A 22,855-nucleotide genomic window follows, 5' to 3' on the forward strand; every position below is an offset into this window, starting at 1 on the left:
ACTCTGAGAAGCATCATTCTAATGGAAGGATGAACTTGGGGCAAAACCCATCTACATAAAGGGAGATAATTAAGAAACATGCCAGTCTCAGCTTTATTTCTGAGCAGAGTGGGGAAAAATGTTCTCTTGAGATTTCCTAATCACAAATCCACCATCCTCTGGGTACAGGCCAGAATTGACATTAGATAAACTATAGTTTTAGTTTCAAGTGATGCCAGATTGTAGTGACTTGTTTAAAAAACAAGAGAGTATCAACAGTTCTGCCCAAAGAATGAGAGACTATAAAAAATGATCAGGTTGATCTGGTACAAAAAAAAAAAGAAAAAAAAAAATCAAAGGCAACATTTAAAGATGAAAAGTGTAACTAAGATAAGAAATTCAATAACTGGGTTTAAATATCAAATTGTCCATAATTAAAGAGTGAATTACTAAAATGGAAGATGGAATTAAAAATCACACAGAATATAGGGGCAACTGAGTGGCTCAGTAGGTTGAGCGTCCAACTCTTGATTTTGGCTCAGGTCATGATCTTGTAGATCGTGGGAATGAGCCCCACGGGAGTGAGTGACAGGGTGAGGTCTGCTTGGGTTTCTTTTTTCGCCCCCTCCCCATTTCAAAATAAATAAACATTTTTAAAAATTACATAGCATATAATTGTGCTGGTTAATTTTGTGTATCAACCTGACTGGGCTACAGAATGTCCAGATTAAACATTATTTTCAGATATGCCTATGAGGGTGTTTGGGATGAGCTTAGCATTTGAATCTATGGACTCAGTAAAGTAGATTGCCCTCCCCATGTGAGTGGCATCATGCAAGCAGGCAAGAACTTGAATAGAACAAAAATCTGAAGAAGGTAGGATTTGTCCCCTTCTTGCCTGCCTCTGCGCTGGGACATTGATCTTCTCCTGCCTTTAAACTGGGATTTACACCACTGACTCCCCTGGTTCTTAACCTTTGGACTCAGATTAGAATTACCACCAACTTTCCTGGATCTCCAATTTACAGATGGCAGATTGCAGGACTTCTCAGTCTCCATAGTCATGTGAGCCAGTTCTTCATAATACATCTCTCCTTTTCTTTCATTGTCTCTCTTGATAAATATAGATATGGACATAAGTATATCTTATTGGTTATATATGTAGGGAAAGATAGACACATCTTACTGATTCTGTTTCTCTGGAGACTACCGATGAATACAGATATTAAAACATGTAAAGTTTTGGAGGCTAGAAGTCCAAGATAAAGGTTTGGTTTCTGGTGGGGTCTATCTTCCTGGCTTGTATATAGCTGTCTTCGTTTTGTGTATCTATAGCGAGAGAGACCATCAGTCCCGGTCTCTCTTTCTCTTTTTTTTTTTTTAAATTTTTTTTTTTCCAATGTTTTTTATTTATTTTTGGGACAGAGAGAGACAGAGCATGAACGGGGGAGGGGCAGAGAGAGAGGGAGACACAGAATCGGAAACAGGCTCCAGGCTCCGAGCCATCAGCCCAGAGCCCGACGCGGGGCTCGAACTCACGGACCGCGAGATCGTGACCTGGCTGAAGTCGGACGCTCAACCGACTGCGCCACCCAGGCGCCCCTCTCTTTCTCTTATAAGGACAAGAGTCCTATTGGATTAGAGCCTCACCCTTTTGACCCCATTTAACCTTAATTACATCTATAACAGCCCTATCTCCAAATACAACCATACTGGGGGGCTTGGGCTTTAATGTACGAATGTTGGTGGGACACAGTTCAGTCCATAACAGTAGTCCATAAAAGTAGGCAAGACTAGGGATGCCTGGGTGGCTCAGTCAGTTGAACATCCACCTCTTGATTTTGGCTCAGGTCATGATCTCATGGTTCATGGGTTCAAGCCACATATCTATGCTGTTAATGCAGAGCCTGCTTGGGATTCAGTCTCTCCTCCTCTCTCTACCCCTCCCCCATGCTCTCTCTCTCTCTCAAAAATAAATAAATAAACATTTTTTTTAAAAAGTAGGCAAGACTAGATAGAAGGGGGAAGAGACTATTCAAAGACATAATAATTGAGAACTTTTAGAACTGATGTTCAGTAAACTTAAAAAATCCAAAGCAGAGGGGTGCCTGGGTAGCTCAGTGGGTTAAGCATCCGACCTTGGTTCAGGTCATGATCTCACGGTTTGTGGGTTTGTAATTTTGAGCCCCACATTGGGCTCTGTGCTGACAGCTTGGAGCCTGGAGGCTGCTTCAGATTCTGTGTCTCCTTCTCTCTCTGCCCCTCCCCAACTTGTGCTCTGTCTCTCTATGTCTCTCAAAAAATAAATAAATGTAAAAAAAAAATTTTTTTAATCAACTATGAACCTAGAAACATTTATTTAGTGAAACTTTTTTTAAATAATAAATTCAAAATAAAGATGTTTTCTGAAAAATTTAGACTGAGAATTCTCACTAAAAAAAGTCATACAGAATGTATTCCAGAAGAAAGAAAACAAACTCAGAAAGATCTAAGATGAAGGAAGGAACCATGAGCAAAGGAAATAGTAATAATGTGGATAAGTAAAACCAAATGTTTACTGTATAAAATAATAATACTGGGAATTAATTTATTGGGCTATAAATTAAATTACTGGAAAACAATAACACATAGGTAGGGTGGCGGATAATCAGAGTTATAAAACAAACATTCAAGCTCCTGTGACAATCTAGAAAAGGATAAATGTATTGGCTAATTTTAGGATTTGTTAAAATGCATGTGAAATTTTTGAGAATAACACTGAAAGAATAGAAATAGACTACAATTTCCAATTAGTAGAGGAGGAGAAATAAAATAAAAAACTCAGTTAAAGCCAAAAAAACAGTCAAGAAACAAAGACAAATAGGGAGAGAGGAGGTGAATCAAATGGAACACACAAAATAAGATGGTAAAAAGAAATCCAAAGATCTATATGATTACAAAGGGCCACTCAGGTGGCTCAGTCAGTTAAGCTTCTGACTTTGACTCAGGTCATGATCCCATGGTTTGTTGGTTTCAGTCCCATGTCAGGCTCTGTGCTGATAGCTCAGAGCCTGGAGCCTGCTTTGGATTCTGTGTCTCCCTCTTTGCTCCTTCCCTGCTTATGCTCTTTCTCTTCTGTCTCTCAAAAATAAATAAACATCGAAAAAAAATTAAGAAATATGGTAGAACTTTCCAACTGAAATGCAAAACCTGCTCTCAGATAAAAAGAAATCCATCTCTATGTCATTTACACAAGAAGTATCTATAGTTTGAGATAAAGAGTATGTGAGTCTTGATCTCAGGGTTGTAAATGCAAGCCTCATTTTGAGTGTAGAGATTATTTAAAAATAAAATCTAAAAAAATAAATAAAGGATTAAAAAAGAGAGACACCCAGTAAATGCTAACCAAAAGAAAGCAGCAGACGTGTATTAATGATAAATAAAATAGATGTTAAGGCAAAAAGCATAAACAGAGATGAAAGACATTCTAAGATGATAACATTATCCACCAAGAAAGTTTAATAATTATGAAGTTTTATGTACCTAATAAAAGGACTTTAAATTATGTAAAGCTAAAACAGACAGGACTTAAGGAGAAACTGCCAAATTTAACATCATATGGAAGGTTTTTTTTTAATGTTTATTTTTGAGAGAGAGAGAAAGAGAGAGCAAGCGCATGAGTGAGGGAGGGGCAGAGAGAGAGAGGGACAGAGGATTTGCAGTGGGCTCTACCCTGAGAGTAGACAGCCCGATGAGGGGCTGGGATTCACGAACCATGAGATCATGACCTAAGCCAAAGTCAGATGCTTAACCAACTGAACCACCCAGGCTCCCCATATGGAAGATTGTAACACACTTATCTTAGTAACAGAGAGCAAAAGATCCCTGAAAAATCAGTAAAAGTGTTAAAGATTCAGGCACCACAATTTAATAAGCTTAGTATAATGGACACATACAGAATATGAGTTGTACCCAAGAATTAGAGACTGTGCAGTCTTTCTAAACACCTATGGAAAGAAAACTCATACTGTCCACAAAATAGATCTCAACTAATTTCAAATTAGTGTTATTAGAAAGACTATGATCTCTACTAAATTCAATTAAATTGGAAATAATACAAAAACATAACTATACATATTCTGTATACAAAATATTAAAAATACTTCTAATAACACATAGATTAGAAAATATTTCAAAACAATGATTAAAAACACTGTACATCAGAATGGGCAAATTTCCCCACACAGAGAAACTTATAGCTTTAAATGCATATTTAAAAAAGAGAAAAACTAAAAATGAATGATTTAAGCAACCAAGGGGAGAAATTAGAAAAATAACACAACAAACCCAAAGAAAGTAGAACGATATAAGAGATTAAAAGTAGAAAATGAGGGGCACCTGGGTGGCTCAGTCGATTGAACCTCCAACTCTTGATTTCGGCTCGGGTCATGATTTCACGTTTCATGAGTTCGAGTCCCACATCAGGTGCTATGCTGAGTGTGGAGCCCACTTAAAATTCTCTCTCTCTTTCCCTCTCTACCTCTGCCCTTCTCCCCTGCTCACACACTCTCTCTCTGCAAAATAAAAAAAAATAAAAGTAGCAAATGAAACAGAAGACAAACACATAATAAAAGAACCAATAAAGCAAGAAGTTTTCTTTGAAAATACTAACACAACTGATACATTTTGGACAAGAATAATCAAGACAAAAAGTGAAGAGTTATAAACAAGCCATGTTTGGAGTGGAGTGGGGGGCACATTACAGATAAAGCAGGAAATAAAATGACAAAAAAATGTGAATAACTATGTCAAAAGATTTGAAAGTTTAGATGAAAGGAAAAACCCAGGAAAACATTAAATTATATCAGACTGATACTTTTACAGAATGGTATAAATTGGAAATTCACTAAGAATTCTCAGGCTCACATGAAACAGAGATGATATTTTTGATGATCTTTCCAAGATTGTTTGGATATTTCCTGACTAGAGAAAGGAGGACTGCCTGAATTCTCAAATTACATGCTAAATCTGTGATGGTAGAGTAAAAGACAAATTAAGTATTATTTAAGGGTGGGAATGGGGTGCAAAAAGGCTTAAATACCAGAACCCTATAGACCATGGAAAGCAATATGAAGTGTGGAATTAAATGAGTTCCTATTAAAAAAATGCCTCTACAACTCATTTTCTGTTCGTTATTTTGTGCAATCTCACAAATTCAAGTTTTAGGCGATAGAGCATTAACTTTGGAGTTGGATGTTTTCCAGTTTGATCAAAACTGGAGTAATATCAGCTTTTCAGGCTCCCCCTCCACTTCCTGGTGCAATAAGAACTCATCACACTATATGGACTTCTTCATCACCTGACCGAGAGTTTGCACCATCTTCGCTCAATTAACTAATCAAATGACTGAGAAATAGATGAGACTGTGCAAAAACATGGGCTCTGAAGTTACAACAACCAGGGTTCAAATCCACCATGGAGTTTGCATGATCTTAAGAAAATTACATTAATATCTGTGCATCTCATTTTCCTCACCTGCCAAATAAATATGAGATTGTTCATAGATGGATTTAGTACAGGAAGTGTTTTTATGCAAAGTGTTTATTGTGGAGTTGATAGGTGCTCTATAATGTAGTTCTCATCCCTGACCCTTTCTCAGTATTGGTGGGCAAAACCTATTTCTAACTAGGTATAACTTATGTACAATGAAAATGCTTCCCCCTAGGATGTGGCTTAGGGAGTTGTATGCATCATGTGTTTAATAATCCTACTGTTTGGACCAAAATGTTCAATTCTGAGAAATTTTGCATTTTGGGTTTTATCATACTTTCTAGGGGGGCTGATTAGCGTTTTAAAGTCTGGATTAGTACTATAACAGAGAATTTCCTGCTTTGAAATGGCCGTGGGAGGAGACAAGCGAAGTCATAAGGCTATCCGTGAAGTGGCTGGCTGTCCACACCAATATGCCGCTGTACTAGTGTCTTGTTCGTGTGTATAAATATATGAAAAGAAACTTTTGTGAACTGGCTTGCTTGAAACTTTTAAAGATATGTTCCCCTGGTGGGAAATCTATTTTCTGTCCAAACAACTGACTTCCACTAAGTTGTTCATATTTGACAAATTAATCTTTGAGTATATATTGCTATCAAGCTATATTTCAAGTCTAGAATTCCTAGGACAGTATCTCTCAACATTGATGTTTTGGGTTTCTTTGCTTTTTCAATTTTTTCAATTTTCTAAATGCTTGATTTATTTTTGAGAGAGAGACAGAGAGACAGAGCTTGAGCAGAGAGGGGCAGAGAGAGGAAGACACAGAATCTGAAGAAGACTCCAGGCTCCGAGCTGTCAGCACAGAGCCCGATGCAGAGTTCAAACCCGCGAATCATGAGATCATGACCTGAGCCAATGTCAGATGCTCAACTGACTGAGCCACCAAGGCACCTCTGGTTTCTTTTAAAGTTGGGGACCTAACCTTTTACTGGATTGTGAAATCACCTGCTCTGAAGGACGGCAGTGATGGTTAGTTGGTTATGATCAATATTGAAAACATATATAGAGGGATATTTAGGAAACTTTCATTTCTGTGTTAAATGTTTGAGTGTGGATGTGTGGATGTACATACACACAGTGGGTCATGATGTCAAAAGTATTTCTTACCCTGGGTCATGGTCAAAATGAGAATGAAAGCTGCTGTTCCATGTGAACTGGCAGAAAGGTATGAGGCAGGGGTGGAGGGTAAGATTCTCTCCTGGTTCTAAAATCTGAGACCTCACAGCTCACCTCATACACATACCCACACACACAACAGACCGTTCCTGGTGTTCAAGTTTGCTTTGGAAGCCAGTTTTTGAGGACTCAGAAGGCATCATGTAAGAGAAAGATTTATCAAACCAGCCTAGAAAATCTTTCACCTGCAATGTACTATACTCAGAGTACTAAATACCCCCAAAATTGGGTGTAGCAATGTTCCATAAGGAAAATGAAATCATTTTCATTTTATGAAGTGAGATACTTACTAACCTGGAGTAAAAGAGACCTAACTTGGTTGCCATAAACCTGATGATGACTTGAGTAAAGTAGTCACATCTCTGGATTCAGCTACCTCAGGGATAAAACATCGAGGATCTTTAAGGTGTCTTCTTGCTCTCTAATATGAAGTTCCAATATCTTCCTTAGCGTCCCACCTTCGTCTGTGCAGCAGAATAGTAGTGGGTTGAGGGAATAGCACAAAATTTACAGTAAGAATAACCTGCCCAGTCTCTGGCTCTATGACATCAAGCATGTCACCAAATCCCTCTTGGCTTCCATTTCTTTATCTATAAAATATAAATAATAGCTTTCACCTATAAAAGATGAAATGTAAAAGCACATAATAAAATATTCAATGTTTTCTTCATTACTTCTCGAATGCCTCCTCTTTCCCACCTGCTAGCTTGTGGAGGTTGACTTTTGCTCTCCAATATGCCAACTGTACTTAAGCAGTGACTCTGTAGTGAGAGAAGGGGCTTGGTGGATGGGGAAGAGCAAAAAGGAAGGAGGAGGGTGAGGGCGGGGTCCTGTCCCAGCAGAACTGAGGGGAGCTGGGGAATCCTGGTTGTCATGGAATCCCTTCAGGGCCTGGCCCTGCTGCCTCCCCAGGCTCTTTCCTCCTTCAGGACTACCCACCACCCCAACCCCACCCCCTGCATCTGAAGGGCCTCAACAACCCTGAGTAGGAGAAGGAGGACTTGGTGGAAACAGGAAAGTGAAGGAAGGCTCCAAGCTGCAGTGTTGGGGAGGGTGTCTATGGCAGCCTCTGTTTTTAAAGGACGGAGTATTTGTTGTCTCCATCCTACAGTCTCAGACAAAACAAAACAAAACAAAACAGCCTCTCCACCAACACCAGTGAGCAAATGAGATTTTTATTGGTCTCATTGAGGGAGATATGTAAGGAGGCTTACCTCACAGTGTACATATTACTTGGATGACAAAAGTCGCCAGCAGACTTCTAGGTTCTTGTCTGAAAGCTCCACGGAGGCCACCAACCACTTAGTCTCCTTCTCCCTCACCCCCCCGCCCCCCACCACCACCCACAGTGTCCATTGAGGCTGCTTTTACCTCTCCAGGGCCTCTGTTCACCACTCTCCTTTCCTGACACAAAGCATTTTAGTTCCTCCCATTTTGTCTTCTCAAACCTATCACTTGACAGCATCCTCAGTGAAAAAGTAAATAAACTGCTCCTGTTGTCCTGAATCATTCTCCTCAGAAATTATAAATAATAAACCAGTTTTTTTCCTTATCACACTTGTATACATGTCTGCAAAAATCATTTGTGGGTGGCATTGTTGTTGATATTGCACATCAAAGATATATGCTGGATGAGAAAAAGGATATGGTATGAGAAGAAGCTCCAAGTACCTGAAAAGCTGATAGCAGGTCCCAGATGGATGCAGTATGGCTGGTGGGCTATTAGTATGGAAATGACAGAGGGCACATCCTTTGTAATGGTCTCAACCTAGATGATCCCCATGCCCAGACTACCACCTAAAGTTATAGTGAAGTTCCATTACCCAATTCAACTTCTTACAACATTTATTTCATCAAGTCTTCATCTGCTAAAAATGAATGGTGAATCTCAATTCCCTTTAAAGGGATGAAGAATCAGGCTTGACGCTTAATTTCACCTGTTGTCTATTTTATAATAAGGTCTTGAAGGACAGGAGCTATGTGGTACTCATTTAAGAACATATCCCAGGGGCGCCTGGGTGGCGCAGTCGGTTAAGCGTCCGGCTTCAGCCAGGTCACGATCTCGCGGTCCGTGAGTTCGAGCCCCGCGTCAGGCTCTGGGCTGATGGCTTGGAGCCTGTTTCCGATTCTGTGTCTCCCTTTCTCTCTGCCACTCCCCCCGTTCATGCTCTGTCTCTCTCTGTCCCAAAAGTAAATAAAAAACGTTGAAAAAAAAAATTAAAAAAAAAAAAAAAAAGAACATATCCCATAGGTTTATCATGGTGCCCTCCAAATAAAAGGCAGCCAAACACTCTGTGTTGAAATGCATAGACTTTAATATCATAAAAATACATAAAAATGCTTTTATAAATAGACTTCTATAAAAACCTAATTTTAATCAAATATTTTCTTTGCCATTTTCTACCAAGCTGTAATTCAGCTTCTAATCTAACTCATTATATGATTAAAGAATGCTGTCATTTAACACTTGTGGGACTAGAGATTAATACAGAGAATGTTGTTTAAAGGGCTTTCTCTTGGGGCGCCTGGGTGGCGCAGTCGGTTAAGCGTCCGACTTCAGCCAGGTCACGATCTTGCAGTCCGTGAGTTCGAGCCCCGCGTCGGGCTCTGGGCTGATGGCTCACAGCCTGGAGCCTGTTTCCGATTCTGTGTCTCCCTCTCTCTCTGCCCCTCGCCCGTTCATGCTCTGTCTCTCTCTGTCCCAAAAATAAATAAACGTTGAAAAAAAAAATTAAAAAAATTAAAGGGCTTTCTCTTGAAACATGGCCCAGATTAAAAATGAAGCACATTTATACAGCTATCAATGGCATTTGACCATGAGCCTCTTCCTATATTCACTCTCACTAGTTAGTACTCTTCGCTCTTTGCTCTTCCACAAAAATCCTGAGTTTTCTTTTTACCAATATAAAATATATTTCTGACTCAAGAGACTATTGCCTAATATGGAGAATAACCAATTTGGCCATATTATAAAAAACTTTTGGATAGCGATACTTTAAAATTTTCCTTGTATTTGACTAAAGTTACCATTCTGGACCGGGAAAATACAAATTAAACTGTCAGGTATCAAGACTGGAAATGTTCTGTTAGCCAGGAGCTGGGAAGAGGAAGATGAGAACAAAGAAGATGAAAGAAAAATTTGCCCACCTTCTAGGCTGGTTGGTGTTTCCTGTTCGAAGATGGTTGTAAAGAGATTACAGACATACCTCCTGGATTTGTTACAAGACAGAGACATCATTCTGGTTTGGTCATGGCCTCACTGTCCTAGATGACAGACTTGGATTTTTGATATGAATTGTGTTCCTTATAAACTTGAGTCCTGGGCTCCAGACAGGGTCTGGACCTCAGACACTGTGTCACCCTCACTCTTGTGGACTAGGTACACTTAGTGCTCAGGACAAAAAACAAAAAAACAAAAAAACAAAAAAACAAAAAAACAAAAAAACAAAAAACAAAAAAAAAACTTTCAATACTCAGTGTTACCAGTTACCCAAATAAAGCCCTCTAAAGCCTACAGCCAGGGTCATTTAGTTTGTTCCTACAGGTGCAGATTTGCCCCAGGCTCAAAGATGAATTAAAGAACCCCATCACTAACTTACAGCAACTGTGAGTTAATCAAGTTTTATAGATTTTACTACCCCCAATTCTCCACACCTTGTAGAAATGGGGCCCATACTTGGTTCTCTGTGATTAAGCTGTGAATTCGAGTGGTATCTCAACACAGGTGTGTACCGTGTTTTGAAAGTTAGAGTTAGGCCACTTCACTTTTATCACAGACCCACCTTACCCCCTATTTTTCTAACTGAAAGAAATGCAAGGAGGACTTCTGCTTTTATGAAAAAGTCTGAAAGTAAAAATATTGCATTCTGCATTTGTTTTGCAGTGATCCATTGTACAGGCACCACGCACCCCAGCAGCAAGAGTGGTCCTGCCAAGCTCCTTCCCCTGAAACTACACTCAGCCTGTCAGCATCGGACCACCATAGCTTTGAAGGGTGTCTGTGAGCATGTGTGCTTTGTCTCAATGTATTTTGTGCATCCCTTAGCAAGATGTTTCTTAAGGGATCAGAAAAGCCTAAGAGAGATGATTTTTGGGGGGTCTGAGAACGCTCCAATAATTTTCCTAATAAATTCATGGTAACTGCTCACTTTACACCATCTATTTTCGGACAGCAGGGGAATCGCTGCATTGTGTCCTTTCCTTCACGTTCTGCTCTCTCCTCCCTGACCAGAGTACTGTCTTACCTTCACTAATGCTCTGGGGTACTAGAATCCTGCCCTCAAATCCCAGATCCATGACTGCATCCTTGTTTTAGAAGCCTACGGCCTGCTTGATCAGACCACCATCAACAACCATCCCTGCAATCCCCAAAAGTAATCCCCAAGTAATGTGCTTACTGCTGGCTCGGCACTAAAACACCTGCCCTAACCACCAAATTGGCCCAATACCTTAAGCTTAGCCTTTTCTGCTCTAGATTACCTACTTGTTTACTAGGTAACCAGCCATTTTGGTATGCCTGGGACTGAAATGTTTCCTGAGACATGAGACTTTTCATGCCAAAACCAGGGAAGGCGCTGGGAAACCAGGACAAGTTGATTACCCTATTTTCTACCAAGTACTGATTAGAATTCGTGCCTTGACTCAAGTACTTCTTGTGCTTCGTTTCTATGTACTAGGTTATAGAAATAAATTAAAGATCTATCACTACCTGATAGATCTACATCTTTCAAGTCAGATTTCCTGGAAAGCAGATGCAGACACAGATTCATACGTAGGAAATTTAAAAGGGAACACTCTGATCAACACCTGTGGGTAGTGTTGTACTGGTAAATACTAACTTGTTTCCCTGGGGTGGAATTGGTGGGAAGCCCTGATTTGTAGAGTTTGCTGATGTCTATGGTGTAAATACTCCCACCATGACTGATTTTAAGCTGACAATCTGACATCAATAAGCTTGTGAGATCTCTGCAAATTTATTTATTGGCTCCCATAATCCAGTACAAACTCACTCCAAGACACCACTGCCAATGGTGGAAGAGAAGAAAGCAGAACTGAAGAAAGGGAAGTGGTGGGCTAAGATATACTCACAACAAAGACCTCACTGAACTGCATTGTGAGCTCTAAAACTGACATGGCCCTTCAGAGTTATCCCAAATTGAGGTAAAAAGGCTGGGTATTTATACCCGCATATTTACCAATAATTGGATGCTGACTACTCCCAGGAAAGGGATTCCAACATTAGGCAAAGTAGTCCTCTTTAGCCAAGGATAATTCCTGGAGAGGACTGACAGCTGAAGCCTGTCATCCTGCATTACTCTCAGAAGTTGAGTCTTTCGCTGCTATGAGGAGGGGTGGGCAGTGTGGCAGAGCATCCACTGTAGTCCACACTTTTCACAGCTCAGAACCACTCCTTATAAATTCTAGAACCATTTTTCCTTTTCAGTAGATCTTTCTCTGGGAAAAACTTACAAGAAGAACGTTAGTGGGACAAACTATAGGCCCACTGCTGTAGTTGTTACCGAGGCCACAAGTGATACTCATATATTCCCTCTTTTACACTCCATTCAGGATTTCCCTTGCCCTGAGCTAGCACGTCTGCTCTTTTCGGTACTTACAAGTGGCATGACTCAGATCCTTAACTTTGAGCCCCTGGTCACCATGCGCTTCTCATGTCATGGTTGCTGTGCTTGCTTGTTTACTGACAAATTTAAGCAAAAGTACCAAAACACACCCAAATGGATCACATGAGTGTCCTACCTATTCCTTCCTGGTCCCAGTGTGTAACAGAAGCTCCTCTTCCCTCTGAGGATTAAGGTTAATTACTCTTATCAAAGTAGTGAGATTATTCTTCTGGTCTGCTGGATCCCTTGACATGGAAACATAAAGTAATTGGGTGGTAGCCATAGCTTAAATTTCAATAGTGCTCTTATTATGTAAGCATCCCCACTTTCAGAAACATAACCTCTAAATCCACAGAACCCAGGACTGTGGGAACAGGAAGAATAAATTCCCCAAAGGCCTATTAAGAACAATCCTATGGTTCCTAGACTCATGTATTCTACCTATTGTTGATGGTTCACACACTCTTTAGCATTCATGTAGTGAATCCATATCAGAAACTGTATCTTTTCCAATTAAAATAAGTGACTTCCCCTCCCAGAGTAAAAGGGGCTGCAAAATAGTCAACATGTCACCAAGTCATTGGTCTCTTTGAAAGATGGTACTGGGGACTCACTTTTGATCTGTGTTGCTGGAAATTTGGACAGGTTGGACATTTGGAAGTGGCATAGTTAGTTCAGGCTCAGGATGTGGAAGCTGGCATTGTTAGGTCAGTGCATAGCCTCCAGCCCTGCCATCTTGGTAACTCTGTGTACTCATTGTGCCAGCATTGGGTAGTTGATGATAGAACTTGGCTGATGTTAACCAGTCAAGTCATTCTGGCTAATTGGTTGTTTAGTGTCTTTTCCATGGCATATGCACACTGGTGAGCATTAACATCCAATACAAAGATCTTCACATATTGTGCCCACTCCAATAAATCCATCCAAATGTCTCTCCCTCAGACATCCTTTTTCCTAAAATTCCAATATTTATCCTCTCTTCTTTCCCTTCTGATCACTTGCCACTGCCCATGAGTCTGTATATATGCTAACCTGAGTCCATTCTCTCTATGAAGGTGGATGATCAGGTATGCCACTTGAATCTCTCTGCTCACCAGGAGGATTTCTTCTCATTGCTGTCTGTTAAGGCCATGCCTAAGTGAAGCTGAGGTGAAGCTATAGTCAATTTTTGGTTTGTACCCACACTCTAAGACTATCCAGTTATGAAAAAAACCTAGATTTTTTTTTTCTCTTCCATCATCTGATCATAGCCTGTGTTAGTTTGGGTTCTCAAGGAAGCAGACACCAAGACAGAGTTGAAAATGCAAGATATTTTTGAAGGTAAACCCTGTAAAGATAATGAGAAGAGGGAGCAAGAATAAGCAGAGAAAGCCTGTCAGGCCAGTAGCTTCTGGATTGTGTGAAACAAGATAGAACCAGTGTATTCCATGGTCATGGGCCCACTCCTGCACCTCTTTTACTGTGAAGTAAATCTCTGCATTGGATGCTACATTATGTGGGATTTCATGACTCTCAACCAAGTACTCTATGAGTCCCCAGATAGTGAGACGGCTGAGGTTCTGGGGATAGGGAAAGGCAAACCCATACATGGAATTGCTGTCTGTTCTTGTGAGAATGAACTGTTGGGCCCTTCCAGAGGACCATATATATAATCAATATGCTACCAATTGATTACCAATGTAATCAATATGCTACCAAGTTACTGATTTGTCTCCTCAAGAAACAGTGCCGGGGCGCCTAGGTGGCTCAGTCGGTTGAACTTCCGACTTCAGCTTAGGTCATGATCTCACAGCTCGTGAGTTCGAGCCCCATGTCAGGCTCTGTGCTGACAGCTCAGAGCCTGGAGCCTGCTTCACATTCAGGGTTTCCCTCTCTCTCTCTCTGCCCTCTCCCACTCATGCTCTCTCTGTCTCTCAAAAATAAATAAGCATTTTAAAAAAATAAAAAAAAAAAAGAAATAGTGCCATATTGGAGGCTCAGCCTTGCTGTCTCTTGCCAACAAATTGGATATTCAGACTAGCTTAGTCAGCTGAATCAGTAGCCAGGTGAGCTTTAAGTGGGAGTTATGTTCTTGTGCCCACATCTCTCTACAGTGACCACTTTGCTTATGAACTCACTCTGCCACTGGGGTAACTGATGACAAAGGGTGGCTAATGTCAACTGGCCAAGTCATTTCATATATTTAGTTGTTCAGTGACTCTTCCATGGTTAATGCTTTCTGATGGGCATTATTATGTAATACAAAAAATATTCATACTTCATATCCACTCCCATATTCCCAGCTCTATGCCTCAACACCAGACCTCCTTATCTCTGATTTTCTAGTCCTTCCTCTTTCAGGCCCCTTGGCAAGATTGCCAGGCTATTCACCACTGTCTGTGTATCCATAGATTCTCTCACCTCAGGTTACTTCTACAAAAAGTGAATGATCAGGAGCACCACTCATAGATCCACCCATTTGGAACCAATGTCTTTCAAGATCACTCCAGATGTAGCCACATATATTTTCAATTTGTACCCACTTAGTGAAAGGAAATATCCCTTTTTTTTTTTTTAATTTTTTTTTCAACGTTTATTTATTTTTGGGACAGAGAGAGACAGAGCATGAACAGGGGAGGGGCAGAGAGAGAGGGAGACACAGAATCGGAAACAGGCTCCAGGCTCTGAGCCATCAGCCCAGAGCCCGATGCGGGGCTCGAACTCACGGACCGCGAGATCGTGACCTGGCTGAAGTCGGACGCTTAACTGACTGTGCCACCCAGGCGCCCCGAAATATCCCATTTATAAACTGTGCGTGTGTTCTTTTCTTCCCTTCAGCTGGTCATAGGAGGCCTCTTATAAGGTGGTGGGTGATGCAAGAATCTGAACTACTTGCTTATTTAGCTTACTTGTGCAATCTAGAGTCCTGCTCAGGTATGATCCCACATATACTATTTCTGTCTTACAATGGATTGCTTCTGGGCCTGCCCATCTTTATGAATTGAGGGTTGATAGAACTCATTCATTATGGGCAGCTCCAGATGTATGATCACTTGGTGTCCATGTTCAATTGTTCCTTTCTCTACCAAAGCCCAGGAACATGCCAGGAGCTACTTTTCAAAAGACATAGTAATTTATACTCTGGATGGCATGGCCTTACTCCAAAACTCCAGAGACCTGAATTCTAATTGTCCCTTTAAGACTTTCCATAAATTCTACATTATTATATCTTTCCCACTATTTATACCTCCAACACCATAGAGTCTTCTGGATAGCATGGCTCAAGAAGCAGAATTACATATACCAAAGCCTGTATCTTCTATGGGATTCTTTGCTATTCTGGACAACCCTGAAATCTGGCAGCCTTCCCTCTCAGTTGTTATGTGGGTTCAAGCGGAATTCCTAGATATATAATAATGATTCTAAACCAGAAATGATTTGCTCCCCAGGGGACATTTGGCAGTCTGGAGACTTTTTTTAAAAAAAAATTTTTATGACTAGAGTAAGAGGAGTACTATTGGCATCAATTTAGGTAGCGGCCAGAAATACTGTTAAACATTCTACAATGCACAAGACAACACCCAAGAATTATCTGTTCCAACATTCCAATATGGTGCCAAAGTTGAGAAAATCTGGTGTAGAATATGTCGCCTTCAGAGCATGATGCCTACCAGGTGATGGGCTTTCTTATCTGTAGGATGGATACAAGATGTTGCAAATTTCTCTTACTTTGGAGGAAATATCCAGCCTGACCACTGGACCCCTAAAAACCCTACTGAAGTGAGAGTACCCTGATCCTTGTATGATTTATCTCTTTCCTCTGGAGTATATTGTCTTATTAGGGACCCCAGAATACTAGCTATCTTCTAGTCACCCTGTCTGATCAATATGACATCAATGTAATGGATCAAAGTGATATTCCAGACAATCAATTCTCTTCAAAATGTATAACAGATATTAAGAGAACTGGCATAGTTCTGAAGTAAAACTGTAAATGAATATTGTCAGATGTACCTGAATGAAAAATGTTTCTGATTTTCTTCCCTCATTGGAGACATTCTTATTCTTGCCAAATCAATGGCCATGTAACATGTACCTGGGGACTTACTAATCTGCTCTATAAATGGTATCATGTCTGACATAACAGCTGTTATTAGGGCTACTACTTGGTTGAACTTACAGTAAGTCTACAGTCATTCTCCAGGATCCACCTGCTTTCTTCAGGGACCAGACTAGTAAACTAGAGATTTGATAGAGACTATCACGCTTTGCTTTTAATCTCTGCTACTCCCATTTCTGGGATGAGATAATGTATTTTCTTTACTATCTTGTGCAAAGGTTGAAGATACCATCACATCTTGTCTTTTCCACTATAGTAAATCTTATTCCACAGGCCAAGAACCACATGATGGTTAGTCCAACCACCAAGTATGTCTATCCCATCACGTTAAGACTGGTCAGATAACCACTGTAGGGGTCTGATGAAATAGTGGACCCATTATAAGCTGGACTTTCGACAGGCTTCTTTTTGTTACTTGGCCCCTATGTACCCCCTATCCTAACAAAGAGTATAACGATGCTTTGGGATCATTAGATAACAAACATCAACTCAGACCTTGTGTCTAATATTCCTCAAAATGTAAGATCCTCCTTTCCCCCAATGTACAATCAATCATCTACTTAAATAGCCTAGGTCATTTTGGGAAATTACGGGGAAAATCTTATATACTTGCTGGGGTATTGTAGGGCCTTTCCTCCTGGAGATTTGTTCACCTTTTTAGTCAGTTGGTTTGGTTTTGTCACTGGCTCAGGTCAGGGAATTGAACAGGGATTTTAATTTTTATTGTAAGGTTGCCCTTGGCCTCTTCCTTCTCCATAGTTGCTCTTTTTTTTTAATTTTTTTTTTTAACGTTTATTTATTTTTGAGACAGGGAGAGACAGAGCATGAATGGGGGAGGGTCAGAGAGAGAGGGAGACACAGAATCTGAAACAGGCTCCAGGCTCTGAGCTGTCAGCACAGAGCCTGCCGCGGGGCTTGAACTCACGGACCGCGAGATCGTGACCTGAGCCAAAGTCAGACGCTTAACCGACTGAGCCACCCAGGCGCCCCCATATTTGCTCTTTAAGAATATTTTAGGGGCGCCTGGGTGGCACAGTCGGTTAAGCGTCCGACTTCGGCCAGGTCACGATCTCGCGATCTCGCGGTCCGTGAGTTCGAGCCCCGCGTCGGGCTCTGGGCTGATGGCTCAGAGCCTGGAGCCTGTTTCCGATTCTGTGTCTCCCTCTCTCTCTGCCCCTCCCCCGTTCATGCTCTGTCTCTCTCTGTCCCAAAAAAAAAAAAAAAAAAAAAAAAAAAAACGTGGAAAAGAATATTTTAGATGTTGAGTAGCACCATCATTGAATGTTCACCCCCTTTGCCCAGAGGGTTAAGCTTTCACGGCTCTCTCTCCAACTTTGCAGATCATTATGGTAAGTATGGCTCTGTGGCTTCTAGAAGTTTAGTGTACCACCTGCTTTGAGATAATATTATCCCTATTGCTGTTAATGAGCTCAGTTCTGTGACCACCTTTCCTACCACCAACCCCAGCCTACACATGACAGAAGCCACCAATAAACTCCCTTTGATACTGGTGTCCCTCTCATAAAAACATTCCTGATGGTCTTGTGAAATGCAGGGTCAGGGAGTCTTTCTTGGTGAATACAGAAATGTCCAGTTCCTAATGTCTGTCCACATCCACCCACTAGTTGATCATTGGCTACAGGTGCCCAGGAACAGTGTGTCTTGAGTTTAAATGTTGTAGTGAATTCTGAAAGTACAGCAACTGAAAACTAACAGTTGATAGGGCAACCGTAGTTGATGAGATAGGGGTCAGGAATACTTGCTCATGCAAATTAATGGAGTCCTCTGGCACTAATGCCCAATCACAGACGTACCACTTCCATCTTATGATAGATTGCTGTTGGGTCCATCTGACTTATGACCTGATAGATCTGATGGAACCTACCTTATCGTAGTTCTGGCCACATGGCCACTTGATAGCCATGGTCATGGTGTCTTTTCCAGGGTGTAGAAGCATACCAAGAACTTCTTGAAAGGTATATAATTCTCTGTAGGAATGGTGTGGATTGCTCCAAAACCCTAAGAGTCTATGTTGTAATTCTCCCATTGGGGAATTCCATAAACTCCATGTTGTCTTTTCCCATTATAGATTCCTCCAATACCATTGAATGTGCTGTCATAAGGGCCTTTCTAAAAATATAGGCAACTACTTATACAAATACTTATTTGTATTATCAAAGATAGGAGTTATGGTTTTTCTCTGTACATTTTTTTCTACTTCATTAATTTTTACTTTTTTCTCCCTGATGACAATTTAGGCTTCCTAACGGATGATTCAAAGCTATGAAATTCTGCTTATAATATTTGTATGCAAAGCCATAAATCTCCAAGCATGGTTACCTCCCACAATTCAGCATCCCTCAAGATTTATCTTTTAGTTCAAAATATTTCCATTCTTTACTTTTTTTTTCACCCATGAACATTTTTACAAGTATACACTTTATTTCCAAACATTTGGAGATTTTCTTATCTTGCTATTAACTTTTATCTTAACTTTTACTATAACCGGAGAACAAATTCTCTGTGATTTTAATCCTTTGAAATTTGAGATTTCCTTTGTGGTTCAGCTTATATTCAATTTTGTAATAGTTTCATGTAATTATCTACAGTTATCAGGTGTGGCTTCTAAAATAGGTTCCTTATGTCATGTTTGCTTATGTTGAAATCTTCAATACTTTTACTGATATTTTTTATTTGCTTGTTCCATGTGTTAATCTCCTACTTGGATAGTGGACTTTTCTATCTCTCCTTGTATTTCCAACATTTGTTTTGGTTTTATTTATTTTAAACTGATAAGAACAGATACTACACTTGATCTTAGCCAAAAGGCCGAGAAGCGATTTTTTTTTTTTTTTAATGCTATGGTACTCGGTGCTTACAAATTTAGAATTGTTCTCTTCTTGCTGAATTAAACCTTTATCATTATTAAATGTTCTCTATCTCCAGTAATGCTTTTTGCCTTACATTTTACTGTCTTATAATAGTATGGCAACATCAGCTCTTAGTATTTGCATGATGTATCTTTTTTATAAAGTGCTTTATACTTATCTATTGATATAACAGTATATTTTTCTTATTCTATAAATGCACATTACAGTGACTGATTTTTGAAAGTTAAACCAAATATGTATGTTCCTTTAAACATTTTGTGAAACGTACTTAAGATATTTAATTTATATTCATGACACAGCCCTATAATTATGTCCTTGTTGAATCTATCAAGATTATATTAGCCTTCTAAAATCAAGTGTTTTCTCTTTTTCAATCCTACTGAAGACTTTATAAAAAATACGTGCTATTTCTTATTTAGTAAAATTCACCAGCAAAGTCATATATGGGCCTATGAATGCATGTAAGCTTTGAAGTTATAGATTCGTTTTAATACATATCAAGCTAATGTTAGTATTTCCTACTCTTTTCATATAAGTTTTAATATGTTGTACTTTGGAGGAATTTTTCTATTTCACTCAAAGTTTCAAATATATTGGCATTCAGCTGTTTATAATACCATCTTTATCCTTTTAATCTTTCTGTATCCTTATGACTTTTGGTGGCCCTTGTAAATGTGATTTTGTCATTTTTTGAATCCAGTCGGACTTCCTGTATCATTTACTTAGAACATTAATTTTTTTTTAATTCAATGTACTTGTTATTATGTTTGGATCTAAATGTACTGTAATACATTTTTGTCCTATGTGCCTCTGTTCTTTTTTCTTTTTAAACATTTATTATTATTCCATTTTTTTCCTTTCTTTCTTCAATGTTACACTCTTTTTACTTATCATTAACATTAGATTTACCCACATACTTACCATTGCTATTGCCTTTCATTCTTTCCTACATATCAACATTTCATCTGGAGAGTTTTATTGTCTGAAAAAGTATTCAGTACTTCATTTTACAATCATTTTCTACTTTGTCTGAAAATATCTTTGATTTTACCTTTATTCTATAAGACTATTTTTTTTTCTATTGAATGCTAGGGAGGTATTTCACTGCTGCTTGGCTTCTAATATTTTGACTGAGAAAGCAGCTTTAAGTGGTACTCTTTTGTAGGGAATCCTTTTTCTATTGTTGCTTTTAATTTTTTGTTTATTTTTCAGTTTTATTATGGTATGTTTCAGTATGTGTTTTTTTTTTTTTCTTGCTCGTCATTGATTCACAGCCCCTGAAACAGTTGTTTGTAGTCTTGATAGCTGTGGAAAGATTAGTCATATATTGCTTCTTTCTCTCTCTCTGCTCTTCCTGGGAAATTCAATTAAATTTATGACAAGACTTTCTCTTCACTACATTTTAATTTTTTCAGTTTTTGTTCTTTTATTGTATTTTCTATTAACCACTTTCAATTCATGAATTCTATTTTCAGCTGTGTCTAATCTGGTATAAATCAATCCTTTGAGTCCTTAAATTCAGCTAATATATTTTTGGGTTCTTTAACTTCCATTTGGTACCTTTATGTATTTGTGTAGTCATCTGCTGAAATCCTCTATCTTGACTTTTATTTCGTTGGGCTTAGCATATACAGTCTGTGTTGTTTGTTAGTTTTAATTCAGGTTGTCTGCACACATGCCTTGTTATTTTGGGTAGGACATCAAATTTGCGAAACTGTAGAAATACTTTGAGGTCTTCAAATCCAATACCTGTCCACCTACACCTATGGCAGGCCATCAGAAGTATTGTTCAGCCTCTCAGTTACCCCTTAAAGAATTGTGGTCCCAAAGGAGAGTTTTATCTATCTGGGCCTTTTTTCTCCCCCTCATGCTGGCTGTAATCCTTCACCATCCTGTTAGCTTTTTTTTTCTTTAAAGGTTTTTTTTTTTTTTTTTTTTTTTCAGTAATCTCTACACCCAACATGGGGCTTGAACACAAAACTCTGAGATCAAAAGTCACATGCTCTACCAACTGAGCCATCCAGGCATCCCAATCTTGTTAGTTTTTTGATGGCCTTCAAACTGATGTTTGGAAGCAATTTTGTCCATCTTTTTTCTAGGTTTCCTAAGCTGGAGGATTGGTCCAAATGATATTACCTGGCAATACTAAAAATGGAAATTCTTTCTTGTTGCTTTAAGCCATTTACATTCTAACTAAATAGGATTCTGACTTCCTGTAAATGTAGCATAAGAAAGGTGAAGATATGTGGGAACTGTGGTAAAAAAAAAAACAAAAAAAAAAACAAAAAAAAACCTTGTATACTAAATTTGGCTCCTTTCAAATTTCATCTTATGTTCATATAAAATTCTTGACTTATCTTTCTTTTGTGGAGAGATGGCCCTTGGAGCTATCTACTGTGCCAATTTCACTGAAGTCATTTATAACTCATTTTTGAATGTGAAACTAACTCTGCATCTTTGTTCATAGCATATTATCCTTTTTGTATATTGTTATAGTTTCAATTTGCTAAATTGCTGGTAAGACTTTTTTTAATCTATATTCAGGAGACATATTAGTCTATAGTTTTCTTCTAATATAGTTTTGGTATCAGGGTAATGCTGGCATTATAGAATTAGATGACACAATGCTCCTCTTCAATTTTCTCGAAGAGACTGTAAAGTTAACATCTGGTGAGTTAATGAAATCATGTTTACAGCAGCTTAGGAATTGTGTCCAGATGAAAATTGTTAAGGCTATTAGCTTTTTGGTGAGAATAATTGCTTAGTTTAGAGCACTAGGTGACATCAATTTAAATACAATGCAAATTATTCCAAGTGGTTTTCCTTGAGTTTTGGGTTTTAAGATATTACCAAGACTGCTCAGTTGCTGTCTGCTGTCTACTCAGTCAATGCTGAGTTTGAATTGACTGAATAACCTCAATGGATGTATTGTGGAACAACTAAAGAGAGTTGAGAAAATGTTCAGTACAACCTTAAATGGAATCTGATCTTACAACTGATGGTGGCAAAATATAGGTGTAGAACAGAAAGAAGCTTTGTCCAACAAATTTATCAAGATTTTCAATATTAAGGCTTCAAATATGTGGTTACTCATTGTATTGTTTATCAGCAGGTCCTTTATGGAAAATATTTGAACTATCATGTGTTAGCAGTATCAATGGTAGACTTCATCAATTTTTATAGACTTATCAATTGTAAATTCCGTGACTTTATCAGAAGAAGCCAAATGTCCTGATTTGCCCTTCCACACAGCAATTCAATTTCTTAGCAATGATAAAGTTTGGTTGCACATTTTTGAGCTCAGGGCCAGGACTGAAACTTTTCTGAATGAGAGGACCCACCCCAACCACCATTATTGAACACTGAATGTTTTTCAAAATTAGCTTATTGTTCTTGACTTGATGGTTTGTAATGAATTCAACCTAAAATTACAAGGCAAAGTAGATAGCATGCAAAGTCTATGCTGCAGGGAATGCATTTCATGATAACTAACATTGTTTGAATCACAAGCAAATGTTCAGTTGCTCTATACATTTTCTGTACTATCAGAAATTAAAACA

The 22,855-nt window shown here is 39.1% G+C and overlaps 1 pseudogene; it reads right to left on the bottom strand.

Moving 5' to 3' along the window:
* Positions 1–19,128: 19,128 nt before the first annotated feature.
* On the bottom strand, positions 19,129–19,245 carry LOC112856747 (U2 spliceosomal RNA; annotated as a pseudogene).
* Positions 19,246–22,855: the final 3,610 nt, after the last annotated feature.

Source organism: Puma concolor, chromosome B3 (genome assembly GCF_028749965.1).
Source record: "Puma concolor isolate L17-30 chromosome B3, mPumCon1.1.hap2, whole genome shotgun sequence".
Classification (NCBI taxonomy): Eukaryota; Metazoa; Chordata; class Mammalia; order Carnivora; family Felidae; genus Puma; species Puma concolor.